Source organism: Zootermopsis nevadensis, unplaced genomic scaffold, assembly GCF_977971745.1.
Source record: "Zootermopsis nevadensis isolate Lab colony 2312 unplaced genomic scaffold, Znev_1.0 Znev_ptg000061l, whole genome shotgun sequence".
Lineage (NCBI taxonomy): Eukaryota > Metazoa > Arthropoda > Insecta > Blattodea > Termopsidae > Zootermopsis > Zootermopsis nevadensis.
The window spans coordinates 21,720,431-21,747,982 of NW_028259192.1; the positions used below are offsets into that span (position 1 = coordinate 21,720,431).

General features: G+C 38.2%; 1 protein-coding gene and 1 long non-coding RNA gene across 4 annotated transcripts in view; both read right to left on the bottom strand.

Annotated features, from left to right (window-relative positions):
- The window catches only part of LOC110830345 (neuroligin-4, X-linked), a 279,623-nt gene that overhangs the window by 110,867 nt on the left and 141,204 nt on the right, over window positions 1-27,552 (bottom strand). The gene's annotated exons all lie outside the window — the stretch shown is intronic.
- LOC147871259 (uncharacterized) lies at window positions 18,607-24,519 on the bottom strand. Its single transcript, XR_015532672.1, has 3 exons — window positions 22,881-24,519; window positions 21,349-22,260; window positions 18,607-20,990 (listed from the first exon to the last, which is right to left on the bottom strand). It is a non-coding gene; the product is annotated as an uncharacterized LOC147871259 (long non-coding RNA).

The window sequence follows — 27,552 nt, forward strand, 5'->3', positions numbered from 1 at the left end:
TGATGACGGAGGCAGTATGACCTCTGAAACGTTGGTAAACGTCGACCAGACTACACAGCGCAACAACCCAGAAGACAGGAATCTTCATACTCATCGCCCTGATGATGGAGGCAGTATGACCTCTGAAACGTTGGTTAACGTCGACCAGACTACACAGCGCAACAACCCAGAAGACGGATATCTTCTTAACACGTGATCTGTCCGTCGTTTTATACGCATACAAAATACGATCTCTTATTCTTAAGATTCAGAAATAAATGTTAAGCTCTAACCATCGCACTCCACAGAGTAGAGTCAAATTTTATAAGCTGGCAGTAAACTCATCTATTCAAGAATTTCCTTAATTTATGTGACCGTAGAGTTGATTAACGGCCACCGGTGTATAACCTGCGCCAGACTAATCCAACCCAACTTCCGTAAGATCCACTTTAATATTATCCAGCCTTCTGTAGTGCAGGTCTTCCGATTGGTATCCGTTGTAGATATTTCGGACCTGCTCCATGCGCGCTACATGCCCCGCCAATCTCACTCTCCTCGATTTCATCATATCGGTAGAAAATCTGTAAAAATACGCTGGTTTACGAGGAACAGATTCCTGTAGGAGCACGTCTGTAACAATTAATAACGGATGAAAGTGCGCGTCTTATATGTTCATTTCTTGTGAATACGTATCACATTTCAGAGGTCTTTATCTTCCTGTGTTACTATGGCAACGCTCTGGCTTCACGGTGGAGAATGAATGAACCGCTTAACCGCCGATAACGCGTGTACACACAAAGTGTTTCTCGTTTGAGGTAATTTAATGTACTCCGCGAGCTCTTAAGAGGTATTTCAATATTTTCTTGAGTCATGCAGTAATTATTCCATTACTTTATCACGGAAGCTTCTCGAACTTTGTATCCTTCCTTTAAAGCTTAATAATCAAAATACTGTTATAGCCTACTTCTACGTAAGTCTTCGATACGTTATTATTAGACCAAAGTAGCACAGCAGGTAACTGGGTAAAATCATCTGAATTTCATTTTTTCATCTTTACCTTTTAAACTCAACTTTCCTTGGGTGTTTTATAGTGTACTTTTCAAAAGCTTTTGTTGTATTATGAATTCATCAAGCCTGGGCTCTTGACATCAATATGTAATGACGTTAAAAGCAACTGATGCCAAGAATATTTAAGTGTGTGTGTGTACGAGGTGCGGGGGGGGGGGGGGTGGCTGTATATACAGAACAAAAGGGCACCTCACTTCTTGCCGTGTGTCGCAAAGTTAAAGTGAACGCATTTGCACTGAAGCAAACGAAGACTATCTGAAGACGTATGGATAGTTGGCCAGTATTTTGTGTGTTCTGAAATGTTAATAGCGAGACGAGCCGCGGAGCAGAACCGCGTCGTCCCATTGGGACAGTGACAAAAGCCAGGTTGCCCCCACAGCGGGCAATTACATCAGTGGCGTAGACTAAGAGTTTCCCTGTCATAACTTGCAACAAGAGACTGTCGGGTGCCGTGGTACATTAGGCGTCGGCAAAGCGTTCCAAGTGACATCTGGCGCTGGAGAACTTCTGATCAACCGCATCGCATCTACACAAAGAGTCAGCCAAAACCTGGTTAACGTCAGTCAAGTTGATTCAATTTAAAACTCCAGAAAGCGAAAGCTTGAAAGGACGTCACTGGTGTGAAATGTGTCTAAAATATACCGGAAAGATTTTCAACTTTCAAGTAAAATATCAATTCAAATTTTTACTTGCCTTTAACTGACTTCGAACATCAGGTAAATAGGCTATACTGACGCCACGTTAACACACAAAACAAGAAATGCAGCCAAAATACAAATAACAATTTGCTCAACCAAAAAGCTACACAACAGAAATTGCAGTTGAGTTTTAAGTTTATTGATATAATTTTACACCTGAAGATGGTTCGATGAAACCGAAACATGTTGTAAAAAATGTTCCAAATGTAAATCGATTATTCGATGTGGAACATAAAATGATAATTTAATTATCTTATTTGTAAATTTTAAATTTTAAATATAATTGTGATTAGACGGACAAAACCGAATAATTAATTTAATATTTGATTCACAATATGACGCAATTATACTATCTTAAAAATATAGCACAATTTTAAGCACAATTTTAAAAAATTTGCGTAGTTAGATTACAATTTGAGAATTTATAATCTATTACAGACTTAACTTCTTATCTGTCTCCACCCTGCAACCTGTGTCAAAAAGTACAGTGAGGATATTTGGCGGCTGTGCCGTTAGGAGCAGGAAACACGGCAAACAACGCAGTGATCGCGCATACCTGATACACGCCCTGTCAGGCACAGGCCCCAAAAAATCCTCAGTGTATACTGGTAAACGAGTGTGACTTGTATTGGTTAGATTCGTTTAAAACCTCCATTCAGTGTGAATTAATACAGTGGTATAATAACAACCAGCAATACGTTACACCTTGTCGCCATATTGTCAACTGTCAGACAGATGCAGACAGTTGAGAAATGAAAACCGTTATTTCGACTTATTTGTCCAGCTGTAATAAAACATCTACACAACACAAAATGTAAAATCACTTTTTATTTCGTATTACATTTGTAATGTTTTCTGAATCACAAAACAATGTGTCGAGAAAGAGAGGTTATAAATTATACTTTCTGCTTTGTTCATGATATATTAGAGGGAATTGTGGGAAATGCTCGCAATGAAAAATGTGTTCATACATACGCACATACGTACACGCAAAAGCATGGAGTAAGTATCATGACCAATTCAAATTATTTCAACTACGGCATACTGACCAATCAATCAATGTTGGTGATATATTTTCCTGAGCCACATGCAATGTTGCGGAGATCGGGGATGGGTTATGATCGGTTGCTATGAAGAATTGTACTGGGGTTGCAGGTGGGCCAATTTAACCAGCACGTAACCTTTTTGGAGCCATCTGTTAACGATACGTTATTCCAAATACTCCTTAGATTATATGCAAATATTAATATCACAATTATATTAAATGATCGAGGTTATGGTGAAGACGAAGCTATCTCCATGGGTCTGAATCCTTGCTTAGAATCTAATAGTTGTTCATCTAGTAAAGACAACGCCTTTTATAGAACCTGGAGGTTCATTACTATGCTCACAACAGTTTTTCATTTTGATTAAATCTGTCCTAAATGACCCACTAAGAGTTTAACTAGAAAAGTAACAAAAACAATTCATAAAGATAAACTTTATATATCAAAGGATTACAAATTCATGAATTTTTCTATGATATTTTAAGTTCCCACAACGCAGTATAAATCTATGTTTGGTTTCCCGGATAGTAAAGCCGTGTAGACAAATTTAAACAGAGACTGAGAAAAACCACGAACACCTCAGTCACGGCAGTCAGCCTCTGAACCGAGATTCAAACCAGGACCTTCCGAAAGCTAATCAAGAACGACAACCGCTAGGCCCAAGTATTAAGTGGCATGTGATAAATAAAACAACAGTTGAGTAGAAGGGGAAAGATTATGAATATAAATGAAATATTATGTTGGGGGGGGGCGTGACGATTATTGTTAATTAATTATAAAATCTGCAGGCAGTAGCAGAAATTTTGACAGGTTTTGACATTCCTGTACCATGGGAAAATAGGAAACGAGATGCCATTATGCGAGAGAAAGATAGCTAGCGCCGCACAGCGGGAGAAATGCAAATTACCCCACAAATCATTCCACTGCTGTTTTTTCTAATTAGTCATAACTAGCATCTCTCCAGGACCACAATAGATTTCGTTGTGCTATGCAAAACATGTCAACGATATCGGAAAGAATAAAATATAAATGAATTTATTGATTGCTTATGCCGTGTTTCATTTTAAAGCGTGATGGAGCACGGTGGTATAAAAAAATATTGCATTCATCGAAAAGATTCTTATCAAATAAATGTCCATTTAGTAAATGTAGAAAACTGTAGATTTTTTTTTTTTTTGGTACGGCGAACATTTGTAGTTACTTTACAGTCGGAGGCTGGTACCCAACCAATTCCGCGGAAAATTTTATGTTAACACTAACACCATTCAAAAACAACAAACACCAAACCACGCCTAATATTTTTGAAAACATTTTCTATGTCAATTGACTAATAAAAATGATAGAAATTCTTCGTTTTTGATAACGTTAGTGAAATGACTACGTAGGCACACCGAACCTGACGATGGCCTCATGCATCCGAAACATGTAGTTTGAACAAACATGAATCATCTGAAAAATTCACGCAGAAATACATAATATACTTCGATTTCACACAATTAATATAGTGTCCCGGAATTTTATCCGAGGCTGAGGAAAACACAAAGCATGTCAGGATATTGTCTCGAGGCCGAGTATTGAACTCAGGAGCCCACGAATATAGAGCAGATGTATCAACAAATTAGCCACGACGGCACACGTTTATTTAAATACTCATTAGGAACACAACGTAACGGGACAACTTATCTATCACGTAGATGTTATCCGCTTTCACTGCAGTTCACTGATCGCGCCCTCATTTCACCCCGAACAATCGCGCTAATCAATCATTTAAATTGCCACGTATGTGTAATGAGACTTCTAGTCATTAATATCTAACAGTTTTCTGCAGATCCAGATGACAGTGACCGCTCTACGACCGTTCAACCAGGGGTTCCAATCATCCAACTAGAGGCATGGATGTCTGTCCACGTACCTCTGTGTTCTCCCCTGCAGATACAGACCTTGCGAACTAAGCCCACCCCCCGTCCAAGCCCCAAATGTTGCACCAAATGACACAAAAATAATTATTAAATTCAGGAAAGTAATCTAATTAAACGCTCATAACAAAAGCGTGTTACATTCACGAGAACTGTTTCTCTGGATATGATACAGTAACTTTTATTTCACGTCTTCTTACTATCTCTTGCTGACTATATTTATCAAGTTAAAATCAATCAACTTAAGATTTCTACGGTTTGAGATTAATCCCTCCTATTAAACCCAACAGAACAGGCATTTTTTTTACCTGAAGATGGCAGCAGAGTCGGCTGCCGAAACACAGTGGTTTCGTTTTAGAATACCGAACGATGGATCATATGAAATGGGAGAGTTCACATGGAGTAATCCGTAACTGAAGAAAAGTATTCATACTCTGTAAGAATAAAGATCATATAGCCAATTAGAAGGAAGTCTCTACATAAACATGGCGGCAGAAGGCAGTACAGAACGATGGCTCCAGGGATCTGAGCAGCACACACAGCGATCAATCACATGCTCAGACACACACAATGAGATTTCTCACAACACCGCCGCCCCTCCTGCAAGCCAATCCCTACACATCTTACCAGTTAAATAAAGTAAGATCAATTCGTAATCCTACTCAACGTTTCTCATAGAGACGTAAGTCTAACAAGACAGTAAAATCCGACAGAGGAAAATATTTTCATCGCCGTCTTTCGGAAACCATATTTCATGAATCAGTAAAAATTTCGAAAATTTTCAACTTAATTTGTAATTGTGCAACGATACCTCAATTGCACAGACACGTGACAATTAATATCACATTCATTAGGCAAATAAAAATTCAACAAATTCCAAGCGTTATGCGACATATCTTAACATGGTAGTGTGTTTTACAGGCATGGGTTTTCAGCAATCAGCCTAACTTCAAAGTTTAAGACCTACCCCTTGTTGGCCGTCCCCCATTGGTTATTCCAGATATTCGCAGTTGTCCTCCATATGTGGAGGATGTATCATCGGCAAATATAAATATTTGTGGTAGGTTTTCTTGAAACAAATACGCTTCGATCTGAAATATATGTTACACTGAAAACAAAATTTTTATCAATGATGAATGGACCTCAAGAATTTGATAAACAGATCCAATTCACTCCATAAACCCACATAAACACACTAATATTATAATATTATATGAGCAAATATTTTAAATATTGAATGTTAATTGTAGTAATAATATTTTAATATTTAATAAAATATTTTATTGTGATTAGACGGTTAAAATTAAACAATTATAGAGCAAATAAATGTATTATCACGATATATTCTTGACAAAATAACAATAATAAAATCAGACAAAGCCTATTATTCCACGTAACATCCTTGATCTCAACGAATTTTGGCGAATGGTCAACAAGTTTGATGATTACATCAGATTAAAATATTTTCAGTTTGGTCTCAAACCACTGTTGCACACTTTATTTCCCTTGAGCTCATTCTACATGCAAATCCATCAATGTTTATCTTCTGTAGTCGCGAATACGCTCATGAATATATTCTTTAACCTCAACATGTGTTACAGTGGAAGGAGCGCCCAGAATTCTTATAAACAGTCATATTCTCTCTTCCCCGGCTAGTTATTCAAATACAGACAACATCAACTGAAATGCAATTCTTAAATGATGCCAACTTATACGCCATAAAAATATTGGGGGAATTACGTCACTACTGAAAGAATAATGAAAACCACTGCAAAATACTGTATTTCAAATTACAGGGCATTTATTACAAGTGTGTTAAATCAAGAAACTGTCAGTTTTTTTACAGTTTGGGTGATTTCCATACACATTTTAATTTTCCGTACTAAATATGTGTAAAAGTATGGGTTCCAAACATCAAGCCGATGACACGCAAAAATCAATCCGCGATGCGTCATGCATTAATCATCTGTACATTTATAGGAGTGAATCCCCAACCCTCGGCCCGCCAAAGTCCTTTGTACGGCCCGCGTACATACTTTTTTTAATAGTGAGTCATTATTTGGCAGTACGTTTTACTGCAATCAGCTGTTCATAAAGAAAAATCGTAGGCTTAAGGATTCGAGAGGAATAGACTTCGAACTCAGTTTCTTTGGAACCCAGAAGTATGTTCTTATTAAAATACCTATTACACAAACATCGTGTCTACTCGAACGAAGTTACTGCATACTTCAGAACGTACACAATTAACTCTTACCTCGTATTTAAAGTTTACTAAAGAATTTTAATAAGTTATGAGAGAAATGCCAAACTGCCATCTTCCCATTGCAGGAAAATTACTTTGGATCGAACTTAACACCGTATTTATCAGATTGAAACTCCTGATAACAATAATTTTTAATGTGTGTGAAAAGTTTTATGCTAAATTTCTTCACTAACAGAATGAATAACAAAATTCTGTACTAGCCTATCGAAACACGAAACCGATTTCAATTATATTTTAATAACTGAATTTTTACGTCAAAGTAAACACATCGTCTACATTACAAGCAAACATACGCAAACTTTCTTTATTATAACACAAATATGGCTGTCATTTAGAGTCTTACTTGGATTTACATTTGGGGTACGAACTTTTTCTTACAAGTGCTCAAGAGCGTTTGAAACCACCCTGTATTTCAACGTTAACAGTAAGCAACTTAGAGTATTTATTAAGTACAAAAAATAATTGTTTTCTAGAATGTAGAAATTACTTAAGCTGTCCACTTAAAGTATTTTAGAACAATGTTGCAATTAAAACATATGATACACAAAGAGTTAATAAATTATGTCTCATAACGATGAATTCTTATGAACAATTTAAGACTTGAAGCATCAAAATCAACAGTGCGTGTATGGAGTTCCAAGCCAACATTTTGGAGACCGGCTCTTGCTCCATCGTCTGGGTTGATGTGAGCTATTTCTTAAACCGTATATTTAAATATATTAAAACAACATGTAAGTCTTATTCGTTCATCTCAATCTGTTTATTGCCCTAAATAATAGCAGTGGATAAATATTTAATTTATATCAGGTCCATCTAAATTATTTCACGAACACCCTGTAGGCACACGTTACCCGCTTTCACGGTCTTGGCCCTTCCTGTCATGATTAGAGAAAAGGGATCCCTTCGACTGAGGAAACTGCACTGAAAAAATAAATTCCATTAATTCCTTTGGATAACTAATGGTATTCCCCGTTCGTCCTCTATCTGCAGCACTGCGAGTTACATACCACCACTATAAAAAGGCGTATTAACAAATGAATTGGGTGTGGCGCAGATATCGTTCGTCCATCTTTTTTTTTTCAGCCGTGGGGCATCAGAAATTCTGTTGTCAGTGAGTGGATAGGAGGCGGGATGGGATAAAACCAGGAAACAGTCATTTGCTACGTGCTGTAATACCAGACACCATTCCACGTCCCCCCACTAGGTCGACTACATAATATATAATTACAACTCAACACCTTCTTGCACAACTCATAAATAAATACTTTCAACTCGGAATATTCATTCGAAATTTATATAAGGATAGCACCGAGAGCAGAACCATTGAACGTTGTAATTGGAAACCAACAGATGGAGAATGTGGAGCATTTCAAGTACTTGGGAAGCATAGTCACGACGGACGCTCTATGCACCAAGGAAGTAAAAGCAAGGATAGCCATGGCCAAGGCAGCTTTCGTCAAGAAGAGGATACTTCTCACTAGCAAGTTGGGCTTGGAGATGAAGGAGAAACTAGTGAAGTGTCGCGCTGTATGGAGCAGAGACTTGGACACTCAGGAAGAAGGAACAGAAATACCTGGAGAGTTTCGAAATGTGGTGTTGGAGAAGAATAGAGAAGATCAGGTGGACGGATCGAGTGACCAACGAAGAAGTATTGAGGAGAGTCGACGAGCAAAGATTACACGAAGGAAAGCTAACTGGCTGGGACATATTATGAGAAGGAATGGATTAATGAGTGATATCATCGAAGGCCAGGTTGAAGGAAAGCGAGGACTGGGAAGAAGATTGATACAGCTAACCGACGACCTTAAACAAGGAAAGAAGATGACGTTCCAGGAATTAAAGCGAGAAGCCGAGAATAGGGACAACTGGAGAGCTCTTTTTGGGCAGAGCAATGGACCTGTAGTAAGACAGAACACTTAAGAATAATAATAATATAATTCAAATATGATTTGTTCCTTACCGTCTTACACGTTGTTTAAACTAAATGCATTAAATAACACATGAATTAAGTAAAGTTGATGTCTCTACGTCTGTGTTTGATATAGAATCGTCTTGGTAGAACGTTATTTAGGTTAGTATAAGCACAGTAATCTATTTTGTTAGTAATGCTAGTTGGTAATTTTACTGGATGGTGCCACAAAATATTAATGGATTTTGGGTTTACGAAAGACTATTCGTGTCTGTGTGTTATTACAACAGTTGTCATGGCGTGGTGATAATATGCTCTTAATTGATTTTGGGTTTTATGGGATAATAATTAACCGTTGTCATGGTAATGATGCTAAGAGAGGCCAACTGTATATTTATTAAACCTCATTATAAGATCATATTTGACAATTTGATAAATTAAATTATATTCTATAATAAAAAATATAATTACAATAATTTGAATAAATACAACGGAAAATTAATATGCCCGTCCACATCGGATATGTAAACCTACTCTGTCAAATTTATCTCATTTGTGACGCAAGAATTCAGTATATGAAGAAGGATCCGAACATTAATAAGACATCTCAATCTGATATCTGATGCTCTCAATATAACGCGGGTACCCATTGCACAGGAGGCTGGGTGGACCCCCAGAGACGGTTTTAGAGAAGGAGGAAGATATTACGAAAATTTAAACACCCGGTAGAGCACCTCTGACTAGGAATCAGCGCGTCCCAAGACCAGCACGCCACAATCACGTGGATTTACGTCGCTACCTCCAGCAAGTTTCGAAACACGGATTCCTGTGTTCTTCGTCGTGAAGTCCTTGCCTTACACCACTTAACCACTGACTGACAGCGTAGCTGTAAAACATTATGCCCTTAGCAGTCCTTTCTTTTTCTAATCAAAAGGACACGTGTTTTTAGTTTTGTCACAGCCACACGTCAATAACGTTTACATTTAACGTTCCCTTCATAACTGTACATTAATTTATATATTGTTATGTTTCACCTGCAAATGGAACATTCCCGATACCGAGTGTGTGATTCTTTTTTTGTGTGTTTTCCTGTTGCTATCGCAACGCTACGCCAGCGGCCATATTGAATGAGGTAATTAATAACGACTACTATTGCGCGAGAAAAATAGTGTAAAAAAGGAATTTTCATCAGATCAGGCCACGTGGAGGCCGAATCGTTAAGGCTTTCGGATTTTTAAAGGAAACAAAATTTTAGCTTTACTGTTCGTAATATTCTACAGGGTCTTTTAACATACATTGTGCCTGGTAGACGCCTGCTATGTAAAAACGTGGCCTGATATAAAGCGAACTTACAGGAGGGCTAAAAAATTGCATGAAGGGGTTCAGAATTTGTACTCTGCACCATGATCAAACCAAGGATGAAAATATGGGTGAGACATGTAGCACGCAAGGAGAAGATACAGAAATACAACATTTTGGTAACGTAGCCTGAAGGAAAGAGTCGAATTCTTAAGTCCTAGACGTAGATGGAAGGATAATATTAAAACGTATATTACGGATCAAGGTTTGAAGTATGTCTTCTTAAGACCGTAAAATAAACGTGAAATTTGTGACGATATTAAAACGCTGCAGATAAGTTTTTTACCAAAGCGATTAAATTAACACTTACGAGATCCTTCGTGTTTAAAGAATTCGCTAGCCTGCGACAATGCATCTTTAAACTGACGTTACACTAAAACGGTCACGAGAAAGTGATTTGGGGAGAAAACATCGAGACAGATATTTTCGTGTTTTCGAATTGCATTCGAGAAGCGACCGGAGTAGGAGTACAGCCAAAATGAATACAGATCAGACTTTTGCAGTCGCCATGTTACAGTGAATCCCCCCCACCCCCACCCCCCCTTCTGGACACTAGCCAACATGAAACCTATCATTAAGTTCCAGTGGATGTACTTTTCCCCTGTTCTCTGCCTCACGTTTCATGCTTTTCTTTTGTTCTTGGTCATCACTAACGCATCTCGCTTGCTAAAAGCCTTTACTGCCTTCCATTACGTGTAAACGTAAGAATATCTGGGGCTGCTCTCAACACTAAAGAGCATCGTTAAATTCACAGTCCTTTCTTCTCGAAACTTTTGTCATTAACCCTTTAAAACCAAATGGTAAATATATTTACCACCTGCTACACCATTCAATAACTCAGCTTTTGACCCACTGAATATATTGGTAGGCCTCTTGGAATAAACAACGATTATTAAATTAAACAGCGTTAATAAATTGATATTTGTAACGCTGAAGAGTTGTGTTTTCTTTGCGGTAAGGACTGAATTCTTAAATAGTATTTTTATGAGTTGCGGCTTCATAGAGTTAAAGGAAAAAATTTTCATTAAAAATTTAAAAGTAATCGAATTATACGAACGTCAATAAACTGATTATTATTCTTTGCTTTCTTCTGAAGATTATTTAATGTTGACTTCAACTCTCGAGAAAACTGTACAGAGAAATCAAGGTATCTTCCCGGTCAGAACATCTCTCAAAAGAAAACAAATACATTTTCAGGCCTTAACTCAAAATGACGGAGGATATATTCAGTCAGGATTCACGAGCACATACTAGTGGGTACAAAGAAGTTTTTACTGACTATAAAAACTTCGTGTTCACCCAGAGGAAGTCAGGTGCATCTCACTGAACGGCTGCATTTAGCACGATGGTTCACTGTGACACAGATTCTTGCCTTCCGTTGTTTTTAACTTACTCAGAAAACAATTAGCAAACCTAAAGCCTTCTACCCCCCCCTCCCCCATCTTCACGTCGGGAAAACAAGCCCGACGCCTGCACACAGATACCACTCCCCCCTCCACCTTCCAGTCTATTTATGTATGCACCAACACTCATTTGCATTCAATATGTCGCCCCACTGTCGTTCCAATTTCAGATCTGCTGGGAGAATCGGGAAAGAACAGAAAGGTGAAACCTCTGAGGAACTGTTGAGAGAACCCTCCTCTTCTACCTCGAAAGTACCTTCGTCTTTGCTTTTCTTTTTCCAATATTCTTTATCTTTCTCTGGTGTGTCGCGTGTAGTGGTCAGACGGGAGAACTAGAGGAATGGATAATAAATTTAAAGCAACGAAGAAACTTTAAAGTAAAACCTGAAAAATATACGAAAATGAGAAAACAATAATATAAGATTGGGGGCAAATAGTTACATTTCTTTTTTCCATGCTACAACGTCTTCAGGGAAGTGGACAACTAACTTGAGAATCTGGTCAGAAAACTAAGTTGACTAAATGAATAACTTGTTTCCAAAGTCTGAATGAGAATTTCAAAGCCAAGTTTTGTTTCGCTCCTCTGTTCCGAAAGAACAATGTCTGTCTACCAGATCATTTAATTCAGTTATGCGGATATCAACACCCCCCCCCCCCCGGCCACAAAATATTTATCCGATTTTCGTGACTTTCCATACAAACAGAACGGAAACTGAAGTAACTCTGCGAAGGCACTTTCCAGCAACTACAATACGTATGGGCTTACAACAGCAATAAATCGCCTCTGACGAAAAATATTTACACCAAAGGGGAAATAAAGTAAGAGGAGGCAGGAGAAAACAGTAATTAGGAGATTTCCGTCTTCTGGGTTGTTGCGCTGTGTAGTCTGGTCGATGTTAACCAACGTTTCAGAGGTCATACTGCCTCCGTCATCAGGGCGATGAGTATGAAGATTTCTGTCTTCTGGGTTGTTGCGCCGTGTGGTCTGGTCGATGTTAATCAACGTTTCAGAGGTCATACTGCCTCCGTCATCAGGGCGATCGCCCTGATGACGGAGGCAGTATGACCTCTGAAACGTTGGTAAACATCGACCAGACTACACAGCGCAACAACCCAGAAGACAGAAATCTTCATACTCATCGCTGAAGAACCTCAAGTCTTACACAGTAATTAGGAGCTTCATAATGTGTAATCTTCACCTAATATAAAAGCATAATTTAATCACGGAGGAAGAGGTGGGTGAGGAATGTAGCACGCGAAACAAAATTTTGATTGCAAAGCTTGAAGTTAAGTTACGAGTCAAAAGAAATCTACCGATGAAGGTGTCTTGTTCTGTACATGGTAGTCCATAAAATTCATCGAGTTTCTTTAGCAGAAAGCGACTCTAAAGTTCTACAAGTAATTTCGCTCAATGGAGACAGAATAACAGTAGAGATACCGGAACATTTCATGCATATTAAGGTAAAAAGGTCTAACAAAATAAACAAGTCCACTAAAAGCTGTTAACTCCGAAACAAAAGAGACACAAAATTGGGAATCCGCACACAGAATAAAACAAGAGACAGTAGAGTAACTACTACTGCACCCTTGTGGCGCTCTACAAAAGCATCGACATGCAAGACTCGCCATCTGCTCCTTTCCCGCGGTGTAACAAATGACAATCCTTTTATATTATAATGGCGACTATTTTGAATGTGTCTCCAAGGTGACAACATTATATATTCCGTTAGTAAATCCCCCAGAACAACAACAAAACAGGATCATCATACCGTCATTATCACCATTTTCGAGCTGCCAAGCCGAAGACAAGACGCAGAGATCGTAAACATACGCACTTAAAATCATCTTTATTTAGAGTATCTTTAATAGTCTTGTTTTATAAGTGCAATAAAATTACTTCAGATTTGTTAATAAACCACAGAATGTCTCTAAGTTGTCTGTAACTCCCGCTATGAAAATTATTATATTAAGTAATTAAACCGGAGGGAAATGAGATCAATGTAGCTACAGATTTAGAGATACTTTGAAACAACCAAGAAAACAAAAAAAGCAGGGATTCATATTATCTGTTAGTTATTATTTATTTGTAGTGTTCTGTCTGACGACAGGTCCATATGAACAGGATCCTTCCATCCTTTTCTCAGACTGGGACCTGTTCATATACGTTCTTGGCAGATGATCCAGAAGTGGTTTGCCATTGCCTTCTTCTGTGTGTGAATGGAGTAATTGTTGGGATGCCACGGAGAAACCGGGGAAGAAGCCCCCGGAGGAAAACTCCGTGATGCCTAGACCACGGCCTTGCCCATCACAAGTTATAAATTCGGGCACCGCCGGGAATCGAACCCGAGACCCCAGGATTACAAGGCCAGCGTTCTACCCGCTACTCCACCGTGATCGCGACAAAATGTGCTACTGTTCGACGCTAGGATAGGATTAATGTTTTCTAGTCCAATAGTATCATAAACTGTGTACACTCTACCCTAATTTCAACTTGAGTCAATTTACTTCTCTCGCGTACAGTATTTGCATCGTTCGATGTTACGAATAAGTTAAAATCGGATATGCAGAGTGTTATTCTTGCTGGAGGCTCCAGACATTCAGCTATAAAACCACAATTCATGCAGCGATTGAGATAAAAAATTCTGCAAGTATGTCTACATTCTTTAGTCCTTGTGAAATTGCACTCAGTTCCAGACTGGGTTGTCTCAAAACGTCTCTGGAAGACAAAGGCTTCAGATTTCACCCTGCAGGATTATTCTGGAAAGGTCTTCTCGAATAACACCTCGCATCGTCGAAAGATCTCAAAGACGACATTCGACGGAAGATTGCAGACGTTGTCGCGTACATGTTATAACGTAGACGCCAGTTTTTATAATCTCGTCCTGTTGTGGACGTACGTTCGCTAGTAGGAGACTACTTTCTGCACCTTGTTTGATGACACACAATTTCACAACGACTGAGGTATGTACTTACAAAATATGATCACCAGAAATAGTGGTTTCATAATCTAAAAAGACTGGGACCTCTAAAGAAAGGTTTGTCGATGTGGTACTTTAGCCAGACAGAGCAACTTTATTCAGAATCCCTCAATGGTAAGTTAGTAAACGGGCCCAGCATCTAGGAAAAGCTTTTCGAGAAAAAGATATAAGTGACGTTAAAGAGTCGTATCCTAGTATAATAAACACATCCTTCTCCGTGTGTAAAATGAGAAATCTAATAATAAAATGTAGCAACTTGAAGAATTTTATTTCTGTCCTCACTGAAACTCTATTTCGAGGTGTTTAAAAATTCAGAACCACAGACATCTATCACCACGTTTTATAATCTTCATAACCGACACATCCTAGACGGATAAGGCCCCTTATCCACCGAAACTTTTCATAATTCCCAAAGAATTTAATGCAACTCCCCCAAAATTCTTAAGTCTATAACGTATAATGGGAACAAAGAAAGTTCTTGCATTTATTCTATAAGATCAGAGTGAACCTTTAGAGTAAACCATTTCTGTTTCTTTGTTAAAGTAATAAGGGTTTAAACCTGAAGGGTAAGTGCGATGGAAACTAACTTTTTTTACGAGGCGATTAGGGGTAGTGTAGTTAGTGAAGAGAAAACTCTTACGTACTTTCTTGGACCGCAGGGTACGGTACCCCTGATCTCTACAAGGATAAAACAGTGAATACAATTAGCCTAATTTTTCTCCCCGTGTTCTAACGCCACCTGCTTCTAGCTTTATGTCACAAAGGGGTGCATATGAGAAAGCACGTTCAAACTACTTGTTGCTACGCAACACAGACAGCAGATGGACAAAAGCGAAGCTGTCACTTAACCATCTCAACTCTTATAAAGTTTCAGATTTATCGTGTTTTTTTCTTAATTTACTGATAACTAAACCTAACAAACACGCCTAAAATACTAAGCGAAATCACATAAGCCTGCGAAGATAACTTTTAGTTTTGAAAAAAATTACATTTTAATTGAACATCTCATATTTTTTCATGATAATGTTTGTCTAAAATCTAATGCCCGAAACCCCTGTTACCGATCTTCAGCCCTGAAGACAGTGAAGATATGTTTCTCCGAAACGTTGACGTCTAACTACAAGTCTACAATACGTCAAAAACCCAAAAGAAAATCATTTTCACCGCCGTAGAAACCTTAAATCTCACGTAGCAAGGTTTTGTCCGAAAACTTCAGCGAAGACCAAATTTCAGTTACAGACAAGAACGTGTGTGTTCTGTACAAACCTCACGACGTCTTTAAGCGAAATAGTAGTCATATACACTTTTATAAAAAATACGTATGAACAATTTACATCTTAAGATGGTAAAGTTGCGTCATATTGTGATATAATAAGTATATATTAAATCTTGTCCGTCTAATCACAATAAATTCTTATTAAATATTAAAATATTACAATAATTAACATTTAAAATATTTAAAATATTAAATGATGTTCTTTATCGAAATATTCGATATTAAATGATGTTCTTTATCGAAATATTCGATAAAGAACATCATTTAATATTTTAAATATTTTAAATGTTAATTATTGTAATATTTTAATATTTAATAAGAATTATTGTGATTAGACGGACAAAATTTAATATATAATTTACATCTTATTTGAGACATTCAGAACGTAGACTCTGTTTACCTTTTAAAGCCCAGTATTAACTAAATGCACTATCTGATGTAGCATTAAAACTCTCCATTTTGCCAACAGACTGTATTTACGTGTTTCCTAGTGTATTTATCGATTATTTCCTTAAACAGCGTTAACTGGTTGATCTTTGTAATGGTGAAGTGCGGTGTTTTCTTCGCGGTACGGACTGAATTCGTAAATATTATTCAGACGAGTTTCGGATTCAAATGGTCGAAAGTTCTTCATACAAGGTAACCATTATTTCTGTTTCTTTAATAAAGAAGTGAACAGAGAGGGTAAAAAATCTTTCGTTTCCTTAAACCAAATGCAAGAGAGCAATGTGGAAGCGTAGGAGCTGGGTACAGCCCTGGATCTGGTAGCGGTTGTGAAGTAACCCCCATCTGCGAACTGAAATTATGCAAACGCCAAAACCAGCTGATCCATGGGGAGACAGGGAGATGGCAAGACGAACAAGGAAAAAAGGGAATTTGAGGAGTATTAAGGATAAAAGAGGTTCGGAAGAGACTCTGCTGCTGCAGAATTAAGGTCAATAGAGGGGAGAGACGAACTGTAATGACCCAACTAGGGCAGTCCATTATAAATGCTGGCAGAATAGTGATCATGGATAGAATACCAAGAGGAAGATTGGGTTTCTGGTACTGATTTCAGGTTAAAAACAGTAAAAGTATTCTTACTAAGTACGTATTACCCAATGTCCTTCTCGTTAACCGATCTTCAAAGCCATTTAAAACCGGAGCTCGTTTAAATATTACGAACTCAGTCCGTACCGCAAAGAAAACACCACACTTAACCATTACAAAGATCAACCGGTTAACGCTGTTTACAGTGAGAATCATACGAGATCCATAAACAGAAAATGCAGTTCCCAGAAGGATTTAAGGGATTTGGTACGTAATAACTCACGAATCTGAGTGTTCAAATTCTTTTCTACACGAACGTGGGGGTATCTTTTCGGAATTCGCAATTTGTCAGTTTTAATTTAAGTCAAAAACTACATTAAAACTATAAAACATAACAAGAAATTATAGTTGACCTAAAAAACATATCGCATTCAGCGAAGCGGTGTCCTCTGAAGACGTGTGTATTTTTATTTTGTGATTCTTGAAGGGATGCCAAAATTGTAGAGGATTCTAGAACTTTTTTTTAAAAAAAATTCACATTCTGTAACCTAGTCATCGATCCATTTAGTTTATATATTCATCCAGCAGGTGCCTCACGACACGGCAAAACACCCTGAAACTGTTATGTTCTGCTAAAAATCAACATTTCAAAACAGGAGCTTACTATGTGAAGTTGTTTATATCTACAGCGCCATCTGCGTACCAATTTTCGTTATCCTCTTTTTATTTTCATAACTTCGGTTGCTTTATGCTTCATTGATATATTTCATAATGCAAATATGTTTCAGTACGATAACTGAGTCATTAAAATGTCGTTCCACTTCATTTGCAATATGAATATTTCATGTTGTTTAGCAAAACTCGTTCTTTTGCATCCAACGCTTCCATATTATTGATGATATTTTATTTGCAAAGATTCAAATAGTAATGTTCATGTTCTGTGTACTTTACTCTGACCTCAAATTCTGTAATGAGCCCCTGCGGATACCAGAACTTTCCTGTAACTGATATTGTACCATTATCTTGTTAACAGGACGAAAGAAAGGAAAATAAAGTGAATAGTATTTGTGTAATAATGTAATGTAATACGAGGCGCGTCCATAAAGTAAGTTTCCCACTCGTCCCACAGCTAGCAAACCTTATATTGCGCGAAACGACTGTGCGTACGTGATAGAGCAATGACGTAGCATGGCGCATGCACTAACGGCACCTCCCGCGTTCTCACAGTAGCATCGTTGCAGCTGTTGAAGATGGAGGTTCTTATTCCAGCTCCCGCCGACTGTGAAGTGCGGTCAGTGATAACGCTAGGCCGCACACGGCTCGACGGACAGCGAGTCTCCTGCAGGAGTTCAGCTGGGAGGTGTTTAATCATCCACCCTACAGCCCGCACCTCGCTCCCAGTGATTTCCATCTTTTCCTACACCTCAAGAAATTCCTGTCCGGTCAGCGTCAGCGTTTTGAGAATGACAGAGAGGCGGAGATGGTTGTCACACAGTGGTTCCAATCCCAGGCGGCAGACTTCTACGACACAGGTATTCAAAAGTTGGTCCCACGGTATGACAAATGTCTCAATTCCGGTGGCGAATATGTTGAAAAATAGCTGGACACTTGCTGTATCTGTTGCAATAAATATTTCCATGAAATTGTGTTTTGTTTCTGTAAACGGCCCCAGGGAAACTTACTTTGTGGACGAGCCTCGTATATTATAATCTAAATCCTTTACTTATAGTTCTCTCTACCTGCCACAAGAGTTCTCTGTTATCGACTGTCAGACCAAGTAGGGCACAACACGTTAGAAACGTATAAATTGTATTGAAAAAAAAAGAACGGTATCTCGTAATGGATCGAACATTCAATATTATGTGTAACTTTATGGCAGAAATTCCAAATAAACTAAATGTCCCCTCCCAAAGCCGATGCTATAACGTCGCTATCCTATGAACTACGCACGGAGTATCACCAGCAGCTTTTTATGATCTGCAATATAAGATGTAATACAGTATTAAAAGGGTCAGGATTATGACACATTTAATGTTTCCTTATTTGGTACTTTACATATAAAAAATATAACCAATAAACAGCGTTATCTCTCGGTGACAGATGCTCACATCTCCCCATATTAAAATAATGAAGCTGTAACAATACAGTTTGTTCCAAAAGATAAAACGTATTGTGTAATATATTTTTATTTATCCAGAAAGTTTATTTTACGCGGAAATATAAGATGTCGTTAGCACAACCCTCAAGATTTATATCACTGGACGTGGGTACAGGGAGTTTCGAAAACGACAGTACTTTGGGCTACTGATGTTTTCCGTGATTTTACTCATTCACCCAAGGAAGAGTCTGGGATTGTGCCTTAAAATAGACGGCGACCACTTCCGTCCACATCATCTGGAAATCAGGATTCACAACCATCGAACTAAGCGCAATTGAATAAAGTGTCTTAAATGCGAGAAAACTTTAAAATTCAGTGGTAATTATACGTACTAATTGCTTTAATATTTATGGGTTTCGTTTGATTATCGGCGTAAGCAGAAACTACTTCCTTAAACAGCGTTAAACCGGTTTACCTTCGTAATGGTGAAGTGTTGTGTTTTCTTTGCGGTAAGGACCGAGTTCTTAATTATTGTTTAGACGAACTCCGGCTTCAAAGGGTTAATTCGATTTCTCCCTACAATGTCTCATTTACTTTAGCCATCAATTTACCCTGCGACATCCACTCTTTATATTTTATCCCACACTTCTCTTTATTCCATCTCGACTCTCCTCTTCCGTGCCATATTTTTCCCCCGCCCTTCCTGTTCGTAGCAGTTTTCTGTCTTTCTTTTCTGTGTTAATTTCGTTAATCTACTGGCATTTCTACCTCACGTTTTCTTTACCACGGACGGCGGACTGCAGTGTTGATGAAATTAGGAAATTCCATTGGCACACAGCCTCCAGCACCTCAACACGACTCGAAACCCAAAACGAATTTTGCACCCGAAAAGCAACTTGTCGGCTCAGAGAAGAAGCTTCTCTTTTTCAAGCTCTGTGGGCGAAACTTGTAGGACGTGATGCCTAGGAACTAGGATGAATGGAGTGAAGTTACAACGGCCTAACTTGCATTTTTCATTAGATAACAGAATGATAAAACCAAGGAGGATGCTTAGAGTACCGAGAAACGAGAAAAACCTAAAAAAATCAAACACGGCAATACTTCCAGACGGTCGTGACTCCTCCACAACTCCTGGCCGATACAAAACAACAACAAAACATCCACCCACACAAAATCATGTTAAACACGACGTACATATATACGAACAACTTCGAATACGATATTAAAATGCAATAAAATCTGGAAGAGATCATCATTTGATATCCGATAAACATCTGACTAAAAGTTGCATTTAAGAAATTATATTTAAGTTTATATAATTTTATACGCCTGAAGATGGTTCATTTAGAACTGAAACATGTCGTGTAAAAAGTGATGTTCTAATGTAAATCGAACATTTCGATGGAGAACATCATTTTAATATATTTTAAATATTTAAATGTTAATTATAGTAATATTTTAATATTTGATATGAATTTTATTGTGATCAGACTGACAAGATTTAAACAAATATATATTTATCACAATATGACGCAACATTATCACCTCTAAAAAAAATCTGTTAAGTACAGAGGGAGAACACCACTCGAAATACTTTTAGGCATACATGGGATGATAATATTAAAAAATAATCTTAGTGATAGTGCCCCATCTTAGCCGCCAGAATAGCCTTTTATATTTCTTGTTACCAGAGTCATCACCGTCAGAACTTAATTCTAAATGTTGCCGCATCGCACAAACGACACGCACTCAAGCGTGACGGACATCGGCTATTAAATCAGATGCATATGGATGGATAAATAAGTGACGTTCGTGTCGATGTACGAGGAGATGAGAATTAGAAGAGACGCAAGTCCTCCAGTTTAGTCGCGTGGTGAGACCTACGTCAGCTTACGTTCCTTTGTTACATGTGCGTGCGTGCGTGTAATGTATGAAGTGCACAGCTCAAACCAGACACACGGCGTACGCCTATAATACAAGCACGTAATTAAATGAACGTCACATGCCTGTGTTTGATTTGCTTTGGGACAACACGAACAGATTTGAACAACCAATCGCATTGACTGTTACGAACGCTGACCGTTTTCCACTTACTCTCGGGTCGACAGGGGTTAAATACCCCTTACTTCAGCAGACTTTTTACCAAATTAGACCTCAGTACGTGACACTTTTCAGCAACGTAGGGCGGATAAAGACAGCTGGGCGAAGACACCAATTTAAATTAGAACTTCCGATAAGAAAGTGAAGTGGTATTATGAACTTTTTTTTCAGAAATGTAATTATTTCATTTAAAATAACTTTATAGACGTCGAAGCGGTATGTATACTTGCAATGCATTGCCACTCCAACAGAGGTCTCAGGTTTTTACCGCTGCGAGTCTGGTAGAATTTTACAGACGTTTCGGAGATGCTGGCTGACCGCATTATCATCGCCCGTACAGCAAACCAGAAGACAACTATCTTTTTATTTAATTGATTTATTTAACGAAAGTATCAGTAGCAATTTTAATTGATACTAGCTATTACATAACAGGTTGAGAACCTCGGTTAGAAAACTCAGTTTATCACGACAACGTGCAACGATTATTCAGATACATTTGTACTTCCTGTCTATACCGACATTTAGCTTTGAACATCATGAATTGAATGCTAACCGGTCTATGAAGGCATGCGTTCACTCAATCAAATGTTGTTCTGTTGGAATAGACTAGCAATAAAGGAATTACAATTTGTGGTCGTGTTTTACGCTAACCATGCCTGTCAATACATGCGTTACACGTAACCAACTACCTCCATACACCCGACATTATTCAGAAACTGACGGTCAATCAGGCATCGAATAACCACATTTTCGTATAAGCCCATCACTGGGCCCCATCCTGAACCACATGAATCCAATTCATACCCTCACAACCATTTTAATATTATCACAGAAAACTATACATTGGTCTTCCAAGTAATCTCTTCAATTCAGGATTTCGGAAAGAAACTTTGTATGAATTTCTTATCTTTTAAAATCCGCGTTACAAGCCTTGACAACCGTTTGTGTGATAGATCAAGATTTATACCCGCACGGGTGGAACTGTACACTTCCGATATCTGTTCTCTGGGTTGTCTGGGCAGAAGTTCGCGGGGCTTCAACCCACAAGGCCGCCAACTTCGTATTCGCCACTGTGATAATCTCAAATCCTGCTCGTATCGCTTCACCCGAATACTTTGGTGTTCAGAAGCGGATAAGTCTAATAAAAATCATGAAAGCAGAATGATAATTATAATAAAAATCAGTCTTCACGCAAATTATCGTGAATATGTTCATTAAGGCTTTGACCGGGATGTTAAATCTTATGTGGTACCGCCTGATTCGACTTCTAATGGTTAAGTGAAGTGTTTTCTTCGCGGTACGGTCTGGATTCGTAAATATTATGAAGACGAGCTTCGGTTTCAAAGGGTTAACCAGCTGATTTTCGTAATGGTGAGGTGTAGCGTTTTCTTCGCGGTACGGACTGAATTCATAAATAATATTCAGACGATCTTCGGCTTCAAAGGGTTAAGCTGGACTAATTGTGTTAACTGTCCCATTAATAAATGATAAAACTTAATTGTCCTTTAAACATCACAGACATTTTATGTTTACAGTTGTATTTACGCATGCCGTTATCTGATTAAACTCGGTTGACTTATTTTAAAGTCATTGATTGTAAGAATATATAGATCGGTAAAACAGGCTACTGTACTTTGACAATGCAGCATCACTACAAACAATCTTGTATCGGACGTTTAATGACAACATTTCCACAATTATTCCAATAAACTGCACGCAGGTAACACTATACTAAGGCCCATTTAATTTCCAATTTACCTCTTTTCTAGACGTCCTTTTTGCACTAAATTCAGCTGGCATATAATGTTACTATGGAAATTTGGAAACAATGACGTCAGTTTAATACAAAACAACGCAGCGGGAAACAGGAGACGTAGGCTACATTGCCATGGTTTTGGTTTGGCTGGCAAAACAGCACGTAGTACGTTACCATAACAATCCCCACTGAACAATAACTCAGAATTAATTATTATACACCTCCCGGCTTCTTAAGGAAGTTCCGTGAATATGACAGCTTAACGTGAAATGTAATATACGTACAATTACTTCTGTAGTGCATTGCTTGAGAGGATAATATTAAAATGCATCTTAACATAAATTGCATAAGAACTAAACTGCGATGCATTGAATCAGAACAGAATCAAATGGCGATGTTTTGTGATGATCATGATGTGTCTTGCTGAGAGATTACGACAGACGACATGCAATTCAACTGAGTAACTGTAAAGCTTGTTTGGTCAGGTAAAGGAATACTGTACTAAAACAAAAATTGTAATTTGTTTGTATTTTTGTTGACTGGTTACTGTGGTACTTGGCTCCGCGTTTCGTAACAAACTTCGTTCGCCGCTGATTTTGATAATTAACGCTCATTGTAGCTCATATATCGACAATTTGACTTCCCCTTTTTCTTGTATTGCAATGATCATTTACACAGAATCAATAAGGTTCCCGAAAGCATTTTCTCACAATAATATGGCTACCTTCTGTATTTCATCAAGGCTTATCGCCCTGATGATGGAGGCAGCAAAGACCTCCGAAACGTTAGTGTACTTCCAACAGGTTACACGGCGCTAAAACCCCAGAAGACAACCAAATACGGAATCACCGCCGTGAAAATCTCAAAATCCTTCATTTTTTTTGTAAATCTTTGTATGTTGTCTTCTTCCCCCTACACGGACGCGGAAACCTCAAGAGAAACGCGGAATATTTTGTAAGTAACTGCAAACGAATACCGCTGGCATTATCGGGGTTTACAAAAACGAACATAGGCTAAATCCTCCATTATGATATTCGCAGGAAAAGGTATTATTTTACAGATACGCCTTTTAGCAGTGTGGGCGAAAAGATTACATCTCAGCCATGTCAAATATATGACCCTGAAAACTCTCCCAACCAAAGCTTCCCTGATTATGAACTATCGTTAATTTACATTATATATCAGGTTTGTAAAAATGCTTGTGTTATAACAAATACGTGAAAGACCAGTTCATTAAAGGAAGATGTTTTTGTACCGGCTATTATACATCAGACGTCTACAAAGCCAGATTGTGATTGGATACATCTGTTCACCCAGCCAATTCCATTAAAGTTGCTGAAAACGACTTATTTCTACTTAAACGAGGATAGGGAAGCCACGTGTAGCTTTTTATCAAGTAGGCTTAAAATTCTGTTACAAACTAACTAACTAACTAACTAACTAGATGGCTTACTGAACCCGAAGGTTCATCACCGAATTAACCAAAGCCCTCCACCGGACCCTGTCCTGGGCCAACAAAATCCAGTCTCCTTCAACTCCTATCTCCCATAGATCCCGCCTGAGATTATCCTCTCATCTACGTCTAGGTCTCCCCAACGGTCTCTTCCCTTCAGGTTTTCCAACCAGTACCCGGTGCACACCTCTTGTCCCATCCATGCGCGCTACATGTCCCGCCCATCTCACTCTTCTCGACTTAATCACCCTCACAATACTGGGGGAGCAGTACAGATTTTTAAGCTCTTCATTGTGCAGTTTTCTCCACGCCCCATCGTCTTCCCTCTTAGGCCCAAATATCCTCCTCAACACCCGATTCTCAAACACCTGCAATCTGTGTTCCTCCCTCTGAGTGAGAGACCATGTTTCGCACCCATACAAAACAACAGGCAAGATTATTGTTCTGTATACTTTAATTTTCAGGTTCTTAGAAATCAGACGGGAAGACAAAATATTTTGGACTGAGAAGTAGCAAGCATTTCCGGAATTTAGTCTCCTCCTAACTTCCTCACGAGTATCATTTTGATTTGTTATTGTTGTTCCCAAATATTTGAACTTTGTAACCCTTTCAAAGGATTTATTAGCCACCCTAAGATAATTTTGCCCGCCTGTCTTCTGATGACGAGATACTAACATGTACTTAGTTTTTTCTGAATTTACTTTTGGCCCCGTTCTGTTACAAACAATCGCGAAAATTATACATTTACAGATAACTGAATATTTTATCACTACACTTAAAACGAGTTTAAATATTATCCAGGTCATTAATGGTGAATTCGAAAAATTCAAGTGCCCTTTCAAAACTATCAATAAAATCATTTTGACCGTGATTGAAGGCATGTGTGAAGCTTGTGGTGTCATTACCACATTCCATCAGGTAACTGTAACTGGTAAGCTCCTGGTCTGATTAACGCTTGTACGAGGCGCGTCCCAAAAGTAAGTTTCCCTGGGGCCGTTTACAGAAACAAAACACAATTTCATGGAAATATTTATTGCAACAGATACAGCAAGTGTCCAGCTATTTTTCAACATATTCGCCACCGGAATTGAGACATTGGTCATACCGTGGGACCAACTTTTGAATACCTGTGTCGTAGAAGTCTGCCGCCTGGGATTGGAACCACTGTGTGACAACCATCTCCGCCTCTCTGTCATTCTCAAAACGCTGACGCTGACCGGACAGGAATTTCTTGAGGTGTAGGAAAAGATGGAAATCACTGGGAGCGAGGTCCGGGCTGTAGGGTGAATGATTAAAAACCTCCCAGCTGAACTCCTGCAGGAGACTTGCTGTCCGTCGAGCCGTGTGCGGCCTAGCGTTATCACTGACCGCACTTCAAAGTCGGCGGGAGCTGGAATAAGAACCTCCATCTTCAACAGCTGCAACGATGCTACTGTGAGAACGCGGGAGGTGCCGTTAGTGCATGCGCCATGCTACGTCATTGCTCTATCACGTAGGCACAGTCGCTTCGCTCAATATAAGGTTTGCTAGCTGTGGGACGAGTGGGAAACTTACTTTTGGGACGCGCCTTGTAGTATCCCATCGTAATCAGACATTTTGGGCCGATCACCGTTCGTTGAGCCCTACCAAATGTCTGAAACAGTTCAAAGTTTCGGAAGTTGGTGCCTACTCGGAGAAGGACAGAGAAGTCGTCATCTGAGAAAAAAGCTCAGGAAACAAAAATACACATTTTTTACTTACATCAAATAGAAAAAAAAATCCCTTTACAGAATCTTTACAGGATGATTCAACCAGTTTTATGCCATTGTAAGAGAAGACACAGAATTATTTACCCCATTTCGTTCACCGTCTCTCTTCTTACCTGACATTTCTTTCATTCGTTCATTTCCCGTCCTTTTTCATATTATCCGCTCTTTTCCCCTTTTTCCCTTATTTTATCATTTTCTGTCCCTCTTCACGATTTCAAATTACATTTTGTTCTTTCGCTCCGCTGAATCCTATTTCTTCTTACGGAAGGGGATATACGCTTTATGTAGTTACTAGTCAGAACAAGTGAAATACTGTTTCCTGTTAAAGCAATGTGTCAGCACTCCTCAACTCACTTACACGTAAGAACAACCGAAAATTAGACGAAATTCGATATAACTTATCGGAATATAAAAAGTGTCTGAGGCAGGGACAAAATAATATCAGAAAAAGGCCGTACTTGAGTGCGTCTTTCTATCTGCTTTACATCCTTTAGTCCAGGGGTGGCCAACCCAAATGATCTTTCGGGCCACTTTGGAAATGCATCATAACTCCGCGGGCCACATATAAAATTATATATCCCCATATTAGATTTAGATACACTATAGACATTTTTTTGGAGTGAAAAATTGAAACATAATGATAATTTTTGAATATATGGATGCACAAATAATGTATTTTTTTAATACATTGGTTTTCACTACTTTGGCCATTATAAAATAAATATATCTTGTAAAAGTGTGATGAATCTCGCGGGCCGGAAAAATGTTCAAGGCGGGCCACATGCGGCCCGCGGGTTGGCCACCCCTGCTTTAGTACCTTCATAAACCCCGTATTTACCGTCCATCTTCCTCGTATTTACACTTAATTCAGTGAGACGTTAAAGTTGCGTCATATTGTGATATAATGAATATATATTTTATTTTAAATCTTGTCCGTCTAATCACAATAAATTCTTATTAAATATTAAAATATTACAATAATTAACATTTAAAATATTTAAAATATATCAAATGATGTTCTTTATCGAAATATTCGATTTACATTAGACCATCATTTTATTCTCACGACATGTTTCAGTTCCTAAAAGAACTATATAGAAATTGTATTTAAGTTATTATTGATTTGAATATTTATATAATTATATACACCTGAAGATAGTTCTTTTAGGAACTGAAACATGTCGTGAAAAAATGATGGTCTAATGTAAATCGAATATTTCGATAAAGAACATCATTTGATATATTTTAAATGTTAATTATTGTAATATTTTAATATTTAATAAGAATTTATTGTGATTAGACGGACAAGATTTAAAATAAAATATATACCTAATTCAGTTTTATACGAAGTCATGTATCTGAAATAAAGTGAGAAGAGTGTTTTGTGGAACGAATATGAGTCCTAGATTTTAAATTACATTTTCAATCCAACCACGAAAGGGCAAAGCAGCTTGTAACCACGGATTTACTTTC